Here is a 14,389-nt window from a genome sequence, read left to right on the forward strand (position 1 = left end):
TATGTACAGACTTTCCACAATGGGTCCAGGCTTCCGCCCGCTTGGGGAGCCCCTGTCTGCAGCCGCCTCTCAGCTTCTATCTCCTGGGGGGGGCCGAGCCATGGGGGCACCCCACTCCCCTCTTGACCCGCCAAAGAGACTCTCTCACCGACCCCCGTCACCTGTGGGCAGAGGGACTTGTGCGGCCGCTGGAGATCCTGTCCCTGAAGCCTGCTCGGATCTGTACCTCTCGGAGCCGCGGCTGCTGCAGGTCTGGGCTGGGCTCCGCGTCTGCAGCGTGATGGACCTTTTGCGAGAGGTTTGCAGGTCCCTCTGTGGGTGGAGGGACACACATGGCCGCTGGAGATCCCGTCCCCGAAGCCCGCTCGGATCTTTTCCTCACGGTGTCGCGGCCGCTGCAGGGCTGCACTCAGCTCCCAGTCCCAGCGCCTAGTCCGCAGCGCAAAAGACCCCCCGCGAGAGGTTTGCAGGTCTCTCTGGAACAGAAATCTCCCTTGCTCCAATATTCTGTGGCCTCTGGGTGCAGAATTCACCGTGAGTTGGTCCCCTCTAGCCGTTCTGTGGGTTGTGGGTTCGGAGCTATGTGTATGTGCGTCTTTCTACTCCGCCATCTTGGCTCCCCTTTTGGTGATTTTCATTCTTGGATCCTGAACCATATTTTCTAACAAAATTTTTATCATCCTTCTTTGTGCCACCTTTTGTTAGTGTCACTAAGTATACTCATAGTATATGTTATTCAATTAAGTATGCCTAATTTATTTTGAAATATTTTATCAAGTTCATAATAGAATTTTTCTATTTCATTGTCTGTGATGCCTTTAAGATGCTCCTAATATTTTCATCTGTTTGATAATGCTTATCACCATTGCAAGGCAAAATGGCCAAGTGCCACATGAGATTCTATTTTCTCTTGCTCTTGAGCTCAAAATGAAACCAACTCTGCCAGTGCCTGTATTTGCAACTCCATAGAGAAGACACAAAACACTACCCATTTAAAGAAATTTTTTTTGTCCATTTCATGGGTTGCATTGATACCCTCAAATTATTATATGGTTTCTAACTTTCTGTTGATGAATCTCTCTGCATTTAGCAAGTCTGGATCTCAGGCATCAGAAAGTTTATTACTGGGATTGTGTGAGAATTCCTTTAAGCTTAACAGTTTAAGTTAAGTTAAGCTTATGTTTTATTTGGATAGTTTTTGTTTCCATGCCATTGTAGGATACCTGAATTAGTACTTTAGTTAGTAAATAATATGTTAAAATAAAAAATGTGTTAATCTTACACAAGTTAAAGATCTTGAATATTTGAAATACTTCTGCGTATAAGAGGGAAATGATTTTTCTACTTTGTTCCATATGGCAGATCTAGGATGGCTGAGTAGAAACAAGGAGCTCAACTAACAAAAGTTGTTTATCTTTTTAAATGATAAGAACTATGGCACAATGTAAGGATGACTTCTGTGTCTGGAGGTCTAGGTGATTAGAGGGATCTTGTAGATAGGATTCTTGATTTGAATAAAGATTGAGCTAGATTGCTTCCAAGTTTCCTGACAACTATATAATTTATACACACACATACACACACACCGCACACACACATACATACATACACACACACGTGTATATATATGTGTGTCCATATATACACACATATATGTTATATGTGTGTGTGTGTGTGTGTGTATATATATATATATCTCGATACTGTGATTGTTACAAGTGGAAGCTTGATGGCCATCTACTAATGATCAATTTGCAAACCTTTAAACTGCATAGAAATGCTAGCAATGATTACCACCACCACCACTACTACTACTTGTGATTGTTATCACTTATCAAGACTGTACTATACTACAACAGATGCTTTTTTTTTTTTGGATGAACTTTGCACTGGATAACTTCTAAGATCATTTCCAGTTAAAAGTTTCCAATACTTGAAGACCATGTCCTTCTTTAATGTTTTCTTCTCCAGCCTAAATATGTCTACTTTCTTGAGCTACACTTTATTTGATATGGTTTCCAAAATCATAGCTACACCAGGTACCCAAGCCTAGACACCTCTGGAGTGTCAACACTTCTATTAAAATGTAAGTCTTTATACTGAACACACATATACATATGTATGTTTATAGTAAGCCTGTTTTATGACAAGAATAACCATAAGAAAAATCCATTATTCTTATTTTAAATTTCTCTTACACCCCAGATCCAAGTTTTTGGTAGCAAGTATTAATAACCTTAGGCAAAATACCTGAAATTCCATCATTACATCATCCATATTCAGTAACCCTTTTGTGTACACAGAGTAAATAAATCATTATATCAAGAAAGGGCAAGGAGTGTTTTAAATTTAGAAATATACCCCACCCTTCCCTGCCCCCATTGGATTCTTTTTTAGCAATAGTATACTGTTTCAGATCTGCTTTATTCCCTAATGTCCAGATTTTATTTATGATTAAGAGATCATCATGGAATTTATAATTCCAAGTGAATTAGATCATTCCTGGTGTTGGTGCAAATTTATGTTATTCTACTTGAGAAACAATTTAGCCCCCTGAAGGAAAAAAGGAATGAGTTCTACATTATCACTGAAAAAGAGTAAAAGTTAATTTAATAAAGGATATGGCTAGAGCAGGAAGGGTAAACAATAGTGACAGAAAAAATGAGAATGTTGCCAGAAAGAGGAAAAATATTAAGGCCTTGAGATAAATTTTTTCTAGAGTGGGTGATTCTTACTAGCAACAGCCATACTTGCTGGCATGATCAACTGATTTACTATTGCTTACATGGAGATTTTTGTCTTTTGAGTTACATTGGAATTGGACATGGAATGATTTTGCATTTTATAGAAAGGATTTTACCTTTTGAAGATGATTTGTCCTTCAATGTTGTAGATCATTTAATTTATGAGCCAAGAAAAACTTAAAAAAAAAAAACTAGAGGTTTGTTTCGACCATTTAAAATATTATTTTTAAAAAATTACATGTTTATTTTTCTGACTCACTGAAAAGCCATTAGAAGGGCAGAAAATCTATTTCTAGAAAGAATTAAAGTGTAACTACTATCTTACTCTACATAATTTTAAAGTTAACATTTGAAAATTACTTTAAACTTATGATAACAGTAGAAAAATGATTATATGTAAAGTTCACATATATCTTCATCATATGGGTGATCACTTCACCATAAATATAGCATAGATTATTATTCCTGTCAAATGACTGTGAGAATGAAGTGAATTAATTAGCAGGCACCATTATCAGAGATCTAGGCCCTGCATGTTAGCCCTATGAAGACTTGTGCTGACATTCTAAGAGATTAAAGGAAGAAATTCAGTCACACGTTAGCAGGCTGATATTTTGAGGAAGAAAGTGACTAGATGAAGAGGGACTAGAATGATCTTCTGTTACGTTACTATTTATGACAGTGGATTCTAGAAAACAATAAATAAGTTATTCGGGGGGCAGTCTAGCCCAAATAAAGATAGGATCGGAGTCTAGCCCAAAAAGCAGGCAGCTAGGCTCATTGCCTATAACAAGTCTTTGGTGAAACTGCTCAAGCTGTTCAGATATGTTACAAGGAAGTATGCTAATACAATTTTGAAAGTTTGTATATATATTGATAAACAAACCACAAAAAGTTCAAAGGTTCACGGTGTCTGGAAGCTTTCCTGACTCTCATCTGAACAACCCTAAGTACAAAGCCTGAATAAATTCTTAAGGAAACTTTCTCATGGGATTTCAAAGCCTTAGTTCCTTCTGCTGAGATAGAAAACTGGAAGCATCGCTTCTGTTTCTGTTTAGAAACAGGAAGTGACATTTTGATGCTTGAGAAAGTCTCATCCTGATTGGATTTTTGATGGGGAGCTAGTCAGTTTCTTAGGTCATCCTCTTACTCTTTATGAACTCTACACATTTCTCATAGTTTCCAATGTGTTGTGCTTTGGGAAAAGAGGAGCATTCCAGGTCATGTCTGCTTTCCCTAGTGCTGTGTATGAAGCTAAGAATTTTCCCACAGGAGCAGACCCATAGGTCTGACAGAATTATCCACTAATGTGTTGTAGAAGCACATGCTGGTGCTCTTTGAGGTCAATTTCAAAGGCTAGTGATTTATCCCAACACATTCCCTTAGTCACTTTTTTGGTGCATTAATTTTTAAATCAAGGCATTGTTAGTTTATTGACAGAGTATTGTCACCTCTTGGACAATTCTTAAGTGTTCCACAAGATTCCTATTCACTCTGAGCAATAGCCTTTTCTTTTCTTAGTCCTAAATTCTTTCAACTTTCAAGGAATGGCCTCTCATTTAAGTATTCTGGAATTTTGGTTAATTTTTTCTAGGGTTTTGTTTTCGTGATTTTGAAGATGTCAATAATAGCTTCATTTTAGTTTTTCTGGACCAGGAGTTCTTAACCTTTGTTTGTCATGGCCCTCTGGCATTCTGGTGATACCTTTGGACTCCTCATAGTACTCTGAATGCATAAAATAACATACATAGAATTACAAATGAAGCCAATTATGTTGAAATATAGATATAATATTTAATAATTTTACATGCTTTATGAGCCCATCTTTTAGATAAGCTATTCAAATATCTCAATTATCTCCTCAAATGATAAGAATTTCTCCAGATGCCGTTCATCAGTTTGCTTGTCCTATGGAAATCTTCTTCACCTACTTTATGTCTTTTTTGAAAGGAACACAACTGCAAATGGAAGCATTGGATTTTGTTGGAGAAGATAAAATTTGCTGTTTTATTTCCATTACTCAAGTATTTTATTAGTCTTTTTGATTATAGAAATACATTGGGCTTAGTTTTTGAAAAAATTGCCTACAATTACTCCAATTTCTTTCTCAAAAGTTCTAACTAATAGTTCCAAGTACATCAGATTTTGATGGAGTTTGGATTACTTTTTATTAAGTATATTTGTGTGTGTGCACATGCGTGTGTGCATGATAATCTACATTAAGAATAATCTACCACTTTTCTGTCTTGAAAGAATTTTCTGAAATTTGTCAGTGCTTTGGCATTTCACTGTCCCTAAATAATTTGATATCACTTGACAGTTTTGAATTTTAGCATAGATAAAATGCTATGAATATGTTCACTGTTATTATTTTTATGTTAAGCAGCATTTCAACAACAGTATGAGCATATTTGATTCTGCCTTTAAGTGCAGGCATTGATTACTGAAGAGGATATCTCCAATATACAATCTTGACTTGAGGTGATCATTTTTTTCTCTTGAAGAAAATCTAACTCCCAACCAAAGTGACTCGAAACTAAAGAACTACACACCTGGGCATGTATATATGTGTGTGTGTCCATAACTGAATTTTTCAAATATGTTCCTTTATAGGTAATCTTTTGTGTCCTATATTAAAGGCCTGGGTTGACTTTATTTGTTCAGTTGTTAAAATTTGATAATTTTTTATAAATTTGTTGCATTACAAAAATGAAATATGTTTCAGTTATGGGAAATGATTCCTTTTTGAATCCATGAACACATGAAATATGGAAAATAGAGGGCCAATTCTGGTAGCCTTCACCTGATCTTATGCAATATAAGTCAAGAGACTATAATTCAAATAGTCCCAAATTAGAAAGCTTTGGAAAAAAATTATTCATCAGGAGTATTGATTTTTTTAATGATCAGAAAATAATTTTGGTTGCAGTTATTGCTACCTATAAAAAAAACAATTTCAGTTTAATTTTTTAAGTTAATTAGCAGAATATCTTTTTTTACATTAAGAAAAGAATGTTTATGACTTCATTAGCCATATATGTTTTATACTATCAGAACCTGAACTTGTTATAATTAAATGGATAGAACTGGAATATTTTGTTACAAAATGTTATTCAGCATTTTAATCATTGATAGTTTTTAAATGTATATATTTCATCTGTTGTTAGGATTGTAGGAGGTGGTTTTCCAAATTTTGTTGTTTTTCAAGCCCCATATTCCTAACATCTGATGGAATGTTGGGATAGAATTAGATGATTAGGTGGCAGACACATTCTATGTGACATGCTTTAAAGGCAACACTGCTTATACCTGGAAAAAAAACAACCCTGAGGTTCAGAAGAAATAGAAAACTTATGCAAAAAGAGCCCTGGAGGAAAGTTGGACAACCATTTTTAGCGATACAAGTGATTTATTGTGGTTTTAGATGTCACTGGATCTCTCTCTCTCCCTCTCTCCCCACCCCCTCAAATTCACTTAGTCAACAGATATTTACTGTCAACTGCTTGTTGAGAAACTACTAGGGAATGCCAAAGGAGTGTAAGACACAGAAATATTGTCTTTGTTCTGTATAGTTTGTGATCTAACCAGAGGGATAGGACTTACAATATACAGAAATAACGCTAAGAAAAGGTAGAATGAGAGGCAAAAGAAAAATACCAAGGAGGATTTTCCCTTTGGTAAAATGAGCATATAATGTATTGTGTACAACAACAATAATGTTTATAAAGTGCTTTATATATGTTAACTCACCTGATCCTCACAACCATGCCGTGGGGTAGATGTTGTTATCTCCATTACAGATAAAAAAAACTAAGGCTTAGAGAAGTTGTGACTCACTCAGGATTACACAGCTAGTAATTAATTATCTGAAACAAAATTTGAACACAGGACATCCTGATTGTAAGACCTTCATTCTCTCCACTGCCCCACTTGGCTCTCCTCTTAGTTTCTTATGTGTTCAAATTAAAATGCCATCTCCTTGGGTATGAGATTTGAGAACAAATTCAAAGGATTTAGTCCACTAAAAAAACATTTAGAGGCAATGAACTGGCTTTTATTCATCATTAAGTCAATACTGCTGAGTAAGTGGCATAGCTAGAATTGTGTCCCTTCATAATTCATTTTCTAGCCCTACTACAATAGCTTGTGCTGCATTGCAGGTGCCCAATAAATAACAATTTTATGAATGAGTAAAATGCTATAATAAAATAATAGATTGCTGCATCTTCAGTGAAGAGATGTAGAAAATACATTGGCATCTGACTTTAATTCTACAGAGCAGAAATCAGTAAAGGGTGGGACCCTTTGGCGTGGTAGCCAAAGGATTTAATTATTGAAGTAACACAAAGATCTCATAATAAGTTAGTTTTTTCTGGAATATAGTTTCTTGAGGATAGTTTAATGGTGAGTATAGTATACTAGGAAATGATAGGAGCTGAATCTGAAATGTATTCTCAAAGCAAGGCGTATTGATCAGGTAATAATATTTTACTATGAACTCATTTCCCCATAGCATAATAAGTATTTAGCCCCATAATATATGGCGTTATGTGCAAAGTATTGTTTCATTCCCCTGGGGCTTAAGAGTCAAACCTGACAGATTAGATAAATCATGGAGCAAGGGAAGGGGAAAATATTATGAATTTAAATGAGATGCAGAGCTCTTGAATTGTAAGTCTTTAACAGCCCTAAAGTAACCTAGACCATGTTCAGAATGCTTCAGGAAAATCCTTTTGGAAGGAGTATATTTTGACTTCTCTTTTGTAGAAGAGTTAGAAATAAGTGAATAGTAGATGGTGATGAGACGATGTCATTTCCATTAAAAAAGGCTCTCCAGCAAACACAAACAGCTGCTTCTTCATAACAATGTCTGTAACACTCTAGACTGGCTTATTAGCCATTTTCTTCCTCTTTTTACTTACTTTCCCTGAATTTACCACCTGTTGTATGAGCCCCACGTTCAGACTCTCACCTTTAATTTTGTCTCTAAGGGCCTACTATTATTTAGTTTCAACCTGCTTTTTACTATCGGAATATTATATACAGATTATATAGATAATATATATATTGTATATTATACATATTATATTATATATAAATACATTATATATAATTATATAAAATATGTGTTATATAATATAATTGATGTTATATACTGATATGTATAATTAAATATTATATTTTACCATTTTTAAAGAAACATACAAAAACAGTCCAAGATTCCACTAGTTTTATTCGTTCCAGCTCTAAGATTAGTAAAGTTTTTAAAAGGACCATTGTACTTGTTGACTATGCTTTTAAATTTTCAGTCAGTTCTTTGAAGATGAGAAATGTTTTGTTATATAAAAGCAGCAAGTTATAGTTGAGGTTGATTAGAGCATGTTACTTTAAAAATAGAACAATATTTTATCTACAACAAAAACTTTATGTTTGAGAAAGGAATATTTGGTTTTAAATGTAGTTTTATTGCTTGCTAAATGAATTTTTAAAAAATATATAAATAAACTAACATTGTTAGCAGACAAAAGGATACACCCTGAAGAACTCTGACATCCATAGTAGGGCACGTATTCTCCCTGTTTTCTCACCTACAAACTGATTCCATGCTTCCTAAAAGAATGCCAACAGTTGGCAAATGGCCAAACATCTTCTCCAATCACATGCCTAATTTTCCTGTTGTAAGCATTATTCCCAAGCCCATACTGGTGCTTACTCGAGTGCTATAAAACTGAAGTCCTTTCAACCCCTACCTGCCAAGGATAAGACTTCAAAGGATTGCTGAAGCTTACAGGATAGACATAGTGATAATCAGATTAAGGGAACCATTCCTTTCCTTCATTAACGGAGATCTGTTCAACCAAGGCTGAAGGTTTGGGGTAGGGTGGGGAGGATGTATTTATTTTTCCTACCAGAAATAGAGGGAGGAAAACTCTACTTCCCCTCCCAATTCCTGCCTTACCCCTTCAGTTCCTCACTTCACAGCAGACAATAGAAGCCCATACAGACCCTTTCCCTGAGCTCCTCTCCTCTCTCCCCCACCTCCCTCCTCTTCCTCCTCGCTACTATCTCACACTGATTTTCCTGACTAACTCAGGCTGCAGGCACAGATTTGTCAGAACCATTCAGTTGAGACTGATTATGATTGCAGCAGATGGGCTGGATTTGACAGCCCCGATCCTAAGCAGTTTCTTATGGGGGGGCTAGGGACAGGAGGGGAGGGGAAGAGGGTAGGGGGCGGGAATTAATGGGCCAGAGTCACAGAGCGGGATCACACACAGAGCATCCCCAGCCGGGCGCTCTCTTGATCTGCTCTTTAAGCTCTCGTCCCCAAGGAAAGTGGCACCTCAAAGCCGAGTGGCCCTCCCCAAACACATGTTAAACGTCCCACAGCCTGAGAGGGAGAGGAGAAAGGGGAGGGGGGAGGAAAAAAAAGAGCCAGTGGAGCACAACAAAGCGGAAGAGGCGAGAGGGAGCGAGAGAGAGTGAGAGGTTTCCCTGTCTGCGGTGGCGGCGGAGAGAGCGAGGGGGGCTAGGGCCGGGCCAGGCTGGGCAGCTGCTGCCAGGGCTCGCTCGGGCTGCCGCCGCCTCCGCCGCCGCCGCTGCTGCTAGCGGCCGTGCGCTCTGGACATGGGAAGTTTGGCAACTCCCGGCTCTCCTGCCAGCGCCTCGCCTCCCCAGACTTTATAGGATTACAGTGTCTGCCCCTGGCTGGAAAGCTCCCCCACTCCACTCCCGGCTTCAAAATGTTTCAGCACAGGCCAGGTAAGGAGCTAGATCCTTGTCCTTCTACCTTCCTCCATCCTACCTAAGGCTCTCCCCCATTCCTCTCTGCCCCCAGCCCTCCATCTTCCTTCCTTTTCTCCCTTCTGGCCTGTGGCCTTCCTCTCCTTTCCACCGGCCCCCCCGCCTCGCCGGTCCCCGCGTCCTCTCTTGCCCCCATCCCTTGATCCCTTTCGTTCCCACTTTTCTTTGCAGAGTCCCCTCCCCTCCCTCCTCTCTCTCCTCCCCTCCTCCCTCTCTCGCATCTCTCCTCCTTCCCTCACTGTCTAAGACCGGCCAGATCTTCTCATCTCCACTCCACCTACCAGTGCCCGACTCTTTTCCCTCTTACCACGCAAGGGGGAGAAGTTGAGAGATGGCCTGAGGTCCCTAGTCTTTGCCTTCGTTATTTGAGGGTCGTGATGGCTCTGTGTGTGTGTGTGTGTGTGTGTGTGTGTGTGTGTGTGTGTGTGTGTGTTTCTCCCAAGACCCCACTCCAGGGAGCCGTTTCCTTCTCTGCCCAGGCAAGAGTTGCCCTTTCCTCGTCCTCCACCTGTGGGTCCTTGCTTTGACACAGGAAGCCTGCTAAAAATCTGAAAACACAAATGGAAACAAACACACGTGTCTGTGTGTTTGTGTCTCCGTGTTTGTGTCTCCGTGTTTGTGTCTCCATGTGCACTCACACATGAACCTTCACTCGAGGGGGCACATCCCACACAACAGAAAGGGGGCGGGGAAGAGTCAGATCCTCACGGGGAGGGGGGGGTAGAGGAGGAACTCCCCAGGTGACTCTGGTGCCACCCAGGCAAAGCAGTGGGTTGCTCCTTCCTCTTGGCATTGCCCTTGCTTTTTGAGGACTTTAGATGATGGGGAGAGGGGGAGATGGAAAGTAGGGAGATTTGACTGACTGGTTGAGGTGGGACCAGAGAGCACTGTGGAGTAAAGGATCTGGAAACTCCCTTCCCAGATGCTGAAGGGCCTGCTGCATCTAATCCATTCCTCCTAATACACACCTCCTGCACCCTCATTTTCCCATTGATCTGTCACTTCCTGGGCTGTACTCTCTGCCACCCCCCTCTCCAGGCCTTCCTCTCTTACACCCCTACTACCCACCCTGTAATGAGTGTGTGCCCTGTTGCTACTGGCAACTGCATGTACCAAATTGCTCTGCACCCCTAAGCAGCTTAATGCTGATTGATGGCCCAGAAATATGATCATTTTCTTTTCTTTTCTTTCTTTCTTTTTTTTTTTTTTGAGAGAGAGAGGGAGAACCAGGAGCAGTCTGTGCACTGGCTTCCCTGCTGAGAAGTGATAGTGACCTTAGTGGTAGCCCACTAGCCTTCCCACCTCCTGCCCCCTCAGCTTTATTCCTTCCCCATTCCTTTTCCAGAAGAGAAGGGACCGATTAGAATATTCTAATCTCTCACATTAAACCCAGTGCCTTCGTTTGTTATCTGGCTGGTTTCTCTCTCAGTGACAGTCTGCAGACCCTGAGCTTCCTTTCCTACTCTTGATCATAACTGCTTCTGTTGAGTCAGATAAATGTGGCTTTTCCTCACCCCACTCCTTTCCTTTCCCCCCACCCATTCTTTCTGTTCCCCTTGTAATTTGACTTCTGTGTTTCTGATTGCCTGGTTCCTGAAACTACCCTCTACTGACCCAGAAAGATTTTTTCAACCTTTCTGGAAACTGTTTTCCAGAAATAAAGTCATTGCAGAAAATCTACTATTTTCAGTCCTCTGCCCCTCTCCCCCATTCTTTTACTCTAGTTAGTAACTTCTTTTTTTCTGTCTTTCCCCATACCCCCCACAGTTCTTGTAAGAAGATACTTGATGAAAATGCTAAGCCCTGATGTTCTTTCTCTCTTAATTTTTGTGTCTGCTCTCTTCCCCTCCTTATCTTTTGAAGTGGGATTCATGTCTAAGCTATAATGATGAAAGCACTCCTCCCCCAATCTATAGCAGTTTAAGAACCATTGCTACTTTTGGAAAACTTCATGTACAGACTTTTTAGAACTGGTACGAAGAAGTGGTGTTGTGAATCTTCTCCCCTCGCTCAACTTACATACTGTCTGTCAGTCATGTAAATTAACCTGCCAAGTTCTTTCTGCTTTGAGAAAGAACTTGGAAAATCATGCTGGTAAACATTTTAACCCCATGTGTAACACCTGCATCAGCCAGGATATCTTGCTTTCTTCTTTAAAAAAAATGTAAAAGAGAATCCAGAAAACACAGCTTATTCTGTGATCATTCCTATTTAACCAAAAAGAAAAGGGGGGAGGGTTGGGATTTTGAGTCACCACAAAGGTATTATAACAAAGAATATAACTTTCTGAAGCAGATTATGAGATATTTTGAGGAATGCAGCTGGGAGTAAGTTACTGGACAGGCATGTAAAAGGCACATTATAAGGAAGACATCATGGGCAGAGATGATATCCATAGAAAACCAAAGATGATCCTGAAAGCTTTCCCATATTTATAAATTATTGCATTAGGTTAAGATTCCCTGCCCCAGTTTACAGTAGAGAAATCTGGGCTTTTGGATCCATCAGTGGCACTAACATGGAATAAAACATTATATTGAAGATGCCTTGAGCCCTGGCAAATGAAACAAAATGAGTAGGCTATGGTGTATCTGTCACAAGGCCTTCTTGTGGAATTTGCAAAGCAGGATACATAGCATTTGAAAAATGTTGCAATTTTCAGTACTTCATAGCTTAAAAAATGAGAGAATACACTGTCTGTGAAGAAAGACATGGTGAGGACAATTTTTCTCCATTACATCAAAAATAGGACATCTCTCTTACTTGACAGAATCTTGTAAAAGGGTAGATGCTTCCTCCTTAGAAAAAGAATCTCCAGAAGGCCTTCCCATAGCTTTGCTTGTCTTCTGTTTTGTTCTTCAGCATGCATGCGTTTCTGCTCTTTCCTTGACTCCCACAGCTGTGAATACCACTCTTGGCTATATTTTGCAAATGGTTTGCAGAATACCAGCTGATGATTATAAATTCTGGTTCATAAATGAGGGTTGGAGAGAAAGAGGTGGAATGCTAATACCCTTGTTTATCATTTTGAAAAGTTTATTAAAGGAATTTTAAAGAAAGGCAGTATTTCAGAGAAAGTGATTTACATCATGAGAGATAGCTACGTACATTGCTAGATTATAGATAAGCTGTAAAACTAAACATAAGGGCATGGTCTGTTATTGTGGGAGACTATGGAGATATGGAGGGACCTTTCTACTGCTTCATACTATTAGACAACGTGGGAATTTTAGAGCTGTAGTTTTTCTTTGTTGTCTTTTTTGCTTAGCTGAAGTTTACTTAAGTCATTCAGCTTTACTTGGGGACTTCATATTTGCTAACCAGTTTGTTTTCATTTAATGCTAAGTTTAAGAGTAAGGACTAGTGTCAAGTCAATGAAAATATACTTGAGCTGTCAGATCTAATGTGGAGTTTTCAGAAGTGATCAGAGGATGGTGAGAGAGTCTCTCCAACAATCTCCCTTCTTCTAAGAGGTGGGTAGGTCACCCAATAAACAGATCACTGGGCTTCGATTTAGTTCAAATTCAGCCTCAGACACATACTAGCTGTGCAACCTTGAACATTCACTTAACCTCTGTGTTTCTAAGTTTCCTCAACTGTAAATAACAGCGCCTACCTCCCAAGGTTGTTGTAAGGATCAAATGAGATACTAATTGTAAATTGCTTAGCACAGTGTCCAGGCTCAGAGTAAGTGCTATATAAAGATATCTGTTATTATTATTTCTTAATCTTCTCCTCTTCCTCCTCATTCTTCTTCTCTTTCTCTTCCTCCTCCTCATTCTTCTTCTTTCTCTTCCTCCTCCTCTTCCTTCTCATTCTTCTCTTTCTTCTCTTCTTCCTCCTCATTCTTCTTCTCTTTCTCTTCCTTCTCCTCTTCCTCCTCATTCTTCTCCTCCTCTTTGTCCTTCTCTTTTTACATCATCATCATCATCATCTTCTTCTCCTCCTCCTCCTCCTCCTCTTTCTTCTACTTTTACTTCTTCTTCATCATCTCCTCCTTCTTCATTTTCTCTTCCTCTTCCTTCATCTTCATTATCATCTCCTTCATCAACATCTTCATCTCCTCCTCCTTTTTCATCATCATCATCATCATCATCATCATCATCATCATCATCTTCTTGTAACTCTTTCTTGTCCTTCTCTTCCTCTTTTACTTCTCCTCCTTCTCTTCCTCCTCCTCTAGGACAATAATTTTCTGGAAAGAAGATTTCTTGGCAAACCACATAGGAACTATAGTGGTTAGGCAGTGATGCAAATATTTCTGCTAGACTCAGGAGTATGCCCTGGTTTCCAAGATACCCTACTCTAGGTTCCACCATATGGGCAGCATGTACTATGCTCTTAGCCTTCCCTCTGCGGTGACCCTTAGAGGAAGAGAGACTTTCTGTGCTGAATAGTGTCCATGAAAGTTAATGTTGTGTCAGTAAAAGCTGGTGAATTCTGATTAATTATAATAGTCTCAATCCTGGGAAGCAGATGATGAGACATACCTTTCAACTCACAAAAGAGGTGAAGGAATATAGGTGTAGAATGTCACATATACTATCAGATTTGGCTATTGTGTCTATTGTTTTCCAATAACTTTTTTTTCAGTGTTAGAAGGGAGGTCTAAATGGGAGAGGATAGATCAAAAAATAAATGATATAAACAAATATCAGTAAAAACACATTTTAGAAAAAACCTAGTTGGAAAAGAGAAGAAAAAACTCAGATATTGAAGGTTTGATTCTTTCCTTGATTGAAATTTCCCAGTTTCATTTCGTGGCTGTAAAATGATCTTCCCATCCTTTCTAGTATCCTTACCCTTGCCCTTCACATTCAGAACAACCAAAAGATAGAAAC

At 39.2% G+C, this 14,389-nt stretch overlaps 1 protein-coding gene across 11 annotated transcripts in view; it reads left to right on the forward strand.

Moving 5' to 3' along the window:
- NCKAP5 (NCK associated protein 5) overlaps positions 1-14,389 on the forward strand; it is a 1,146,457-nt gene that overhangs the window by 487,976 nt on the left and 644,092 nt on the right. Inside the window, exon 1 of one of the 11 annotated variants that reach the window (XM_072613283.1) lies at positions 8,988-9,506. The exons of the other annotated variants lie outside the window; for them this stretch is intronic. The gene's annotated coding sequence lies outside the window, so the exon portion shown is untranslated. Of the gene's footprint in view, positions 1-8,987; positions 9,507-14,389 lie in introns of those variants that run through there. 11 annotated transcript variants of the gene reach the window in all.

This window comes from Notamacropus eugenii, chromosome 5 (assembly GCF_028372415.1).
Source record: "Notamacropus eugenii isolate mMacEug1 chromosome 5, mMacEug1.pri_v2, whole genome shotgun sequence".
NCBI lineage: Eukaryota > Metazoa > Chordata > Mammalia > Diprotodontia > Macropodidae > Notamacropus > Notamacropus eugenii.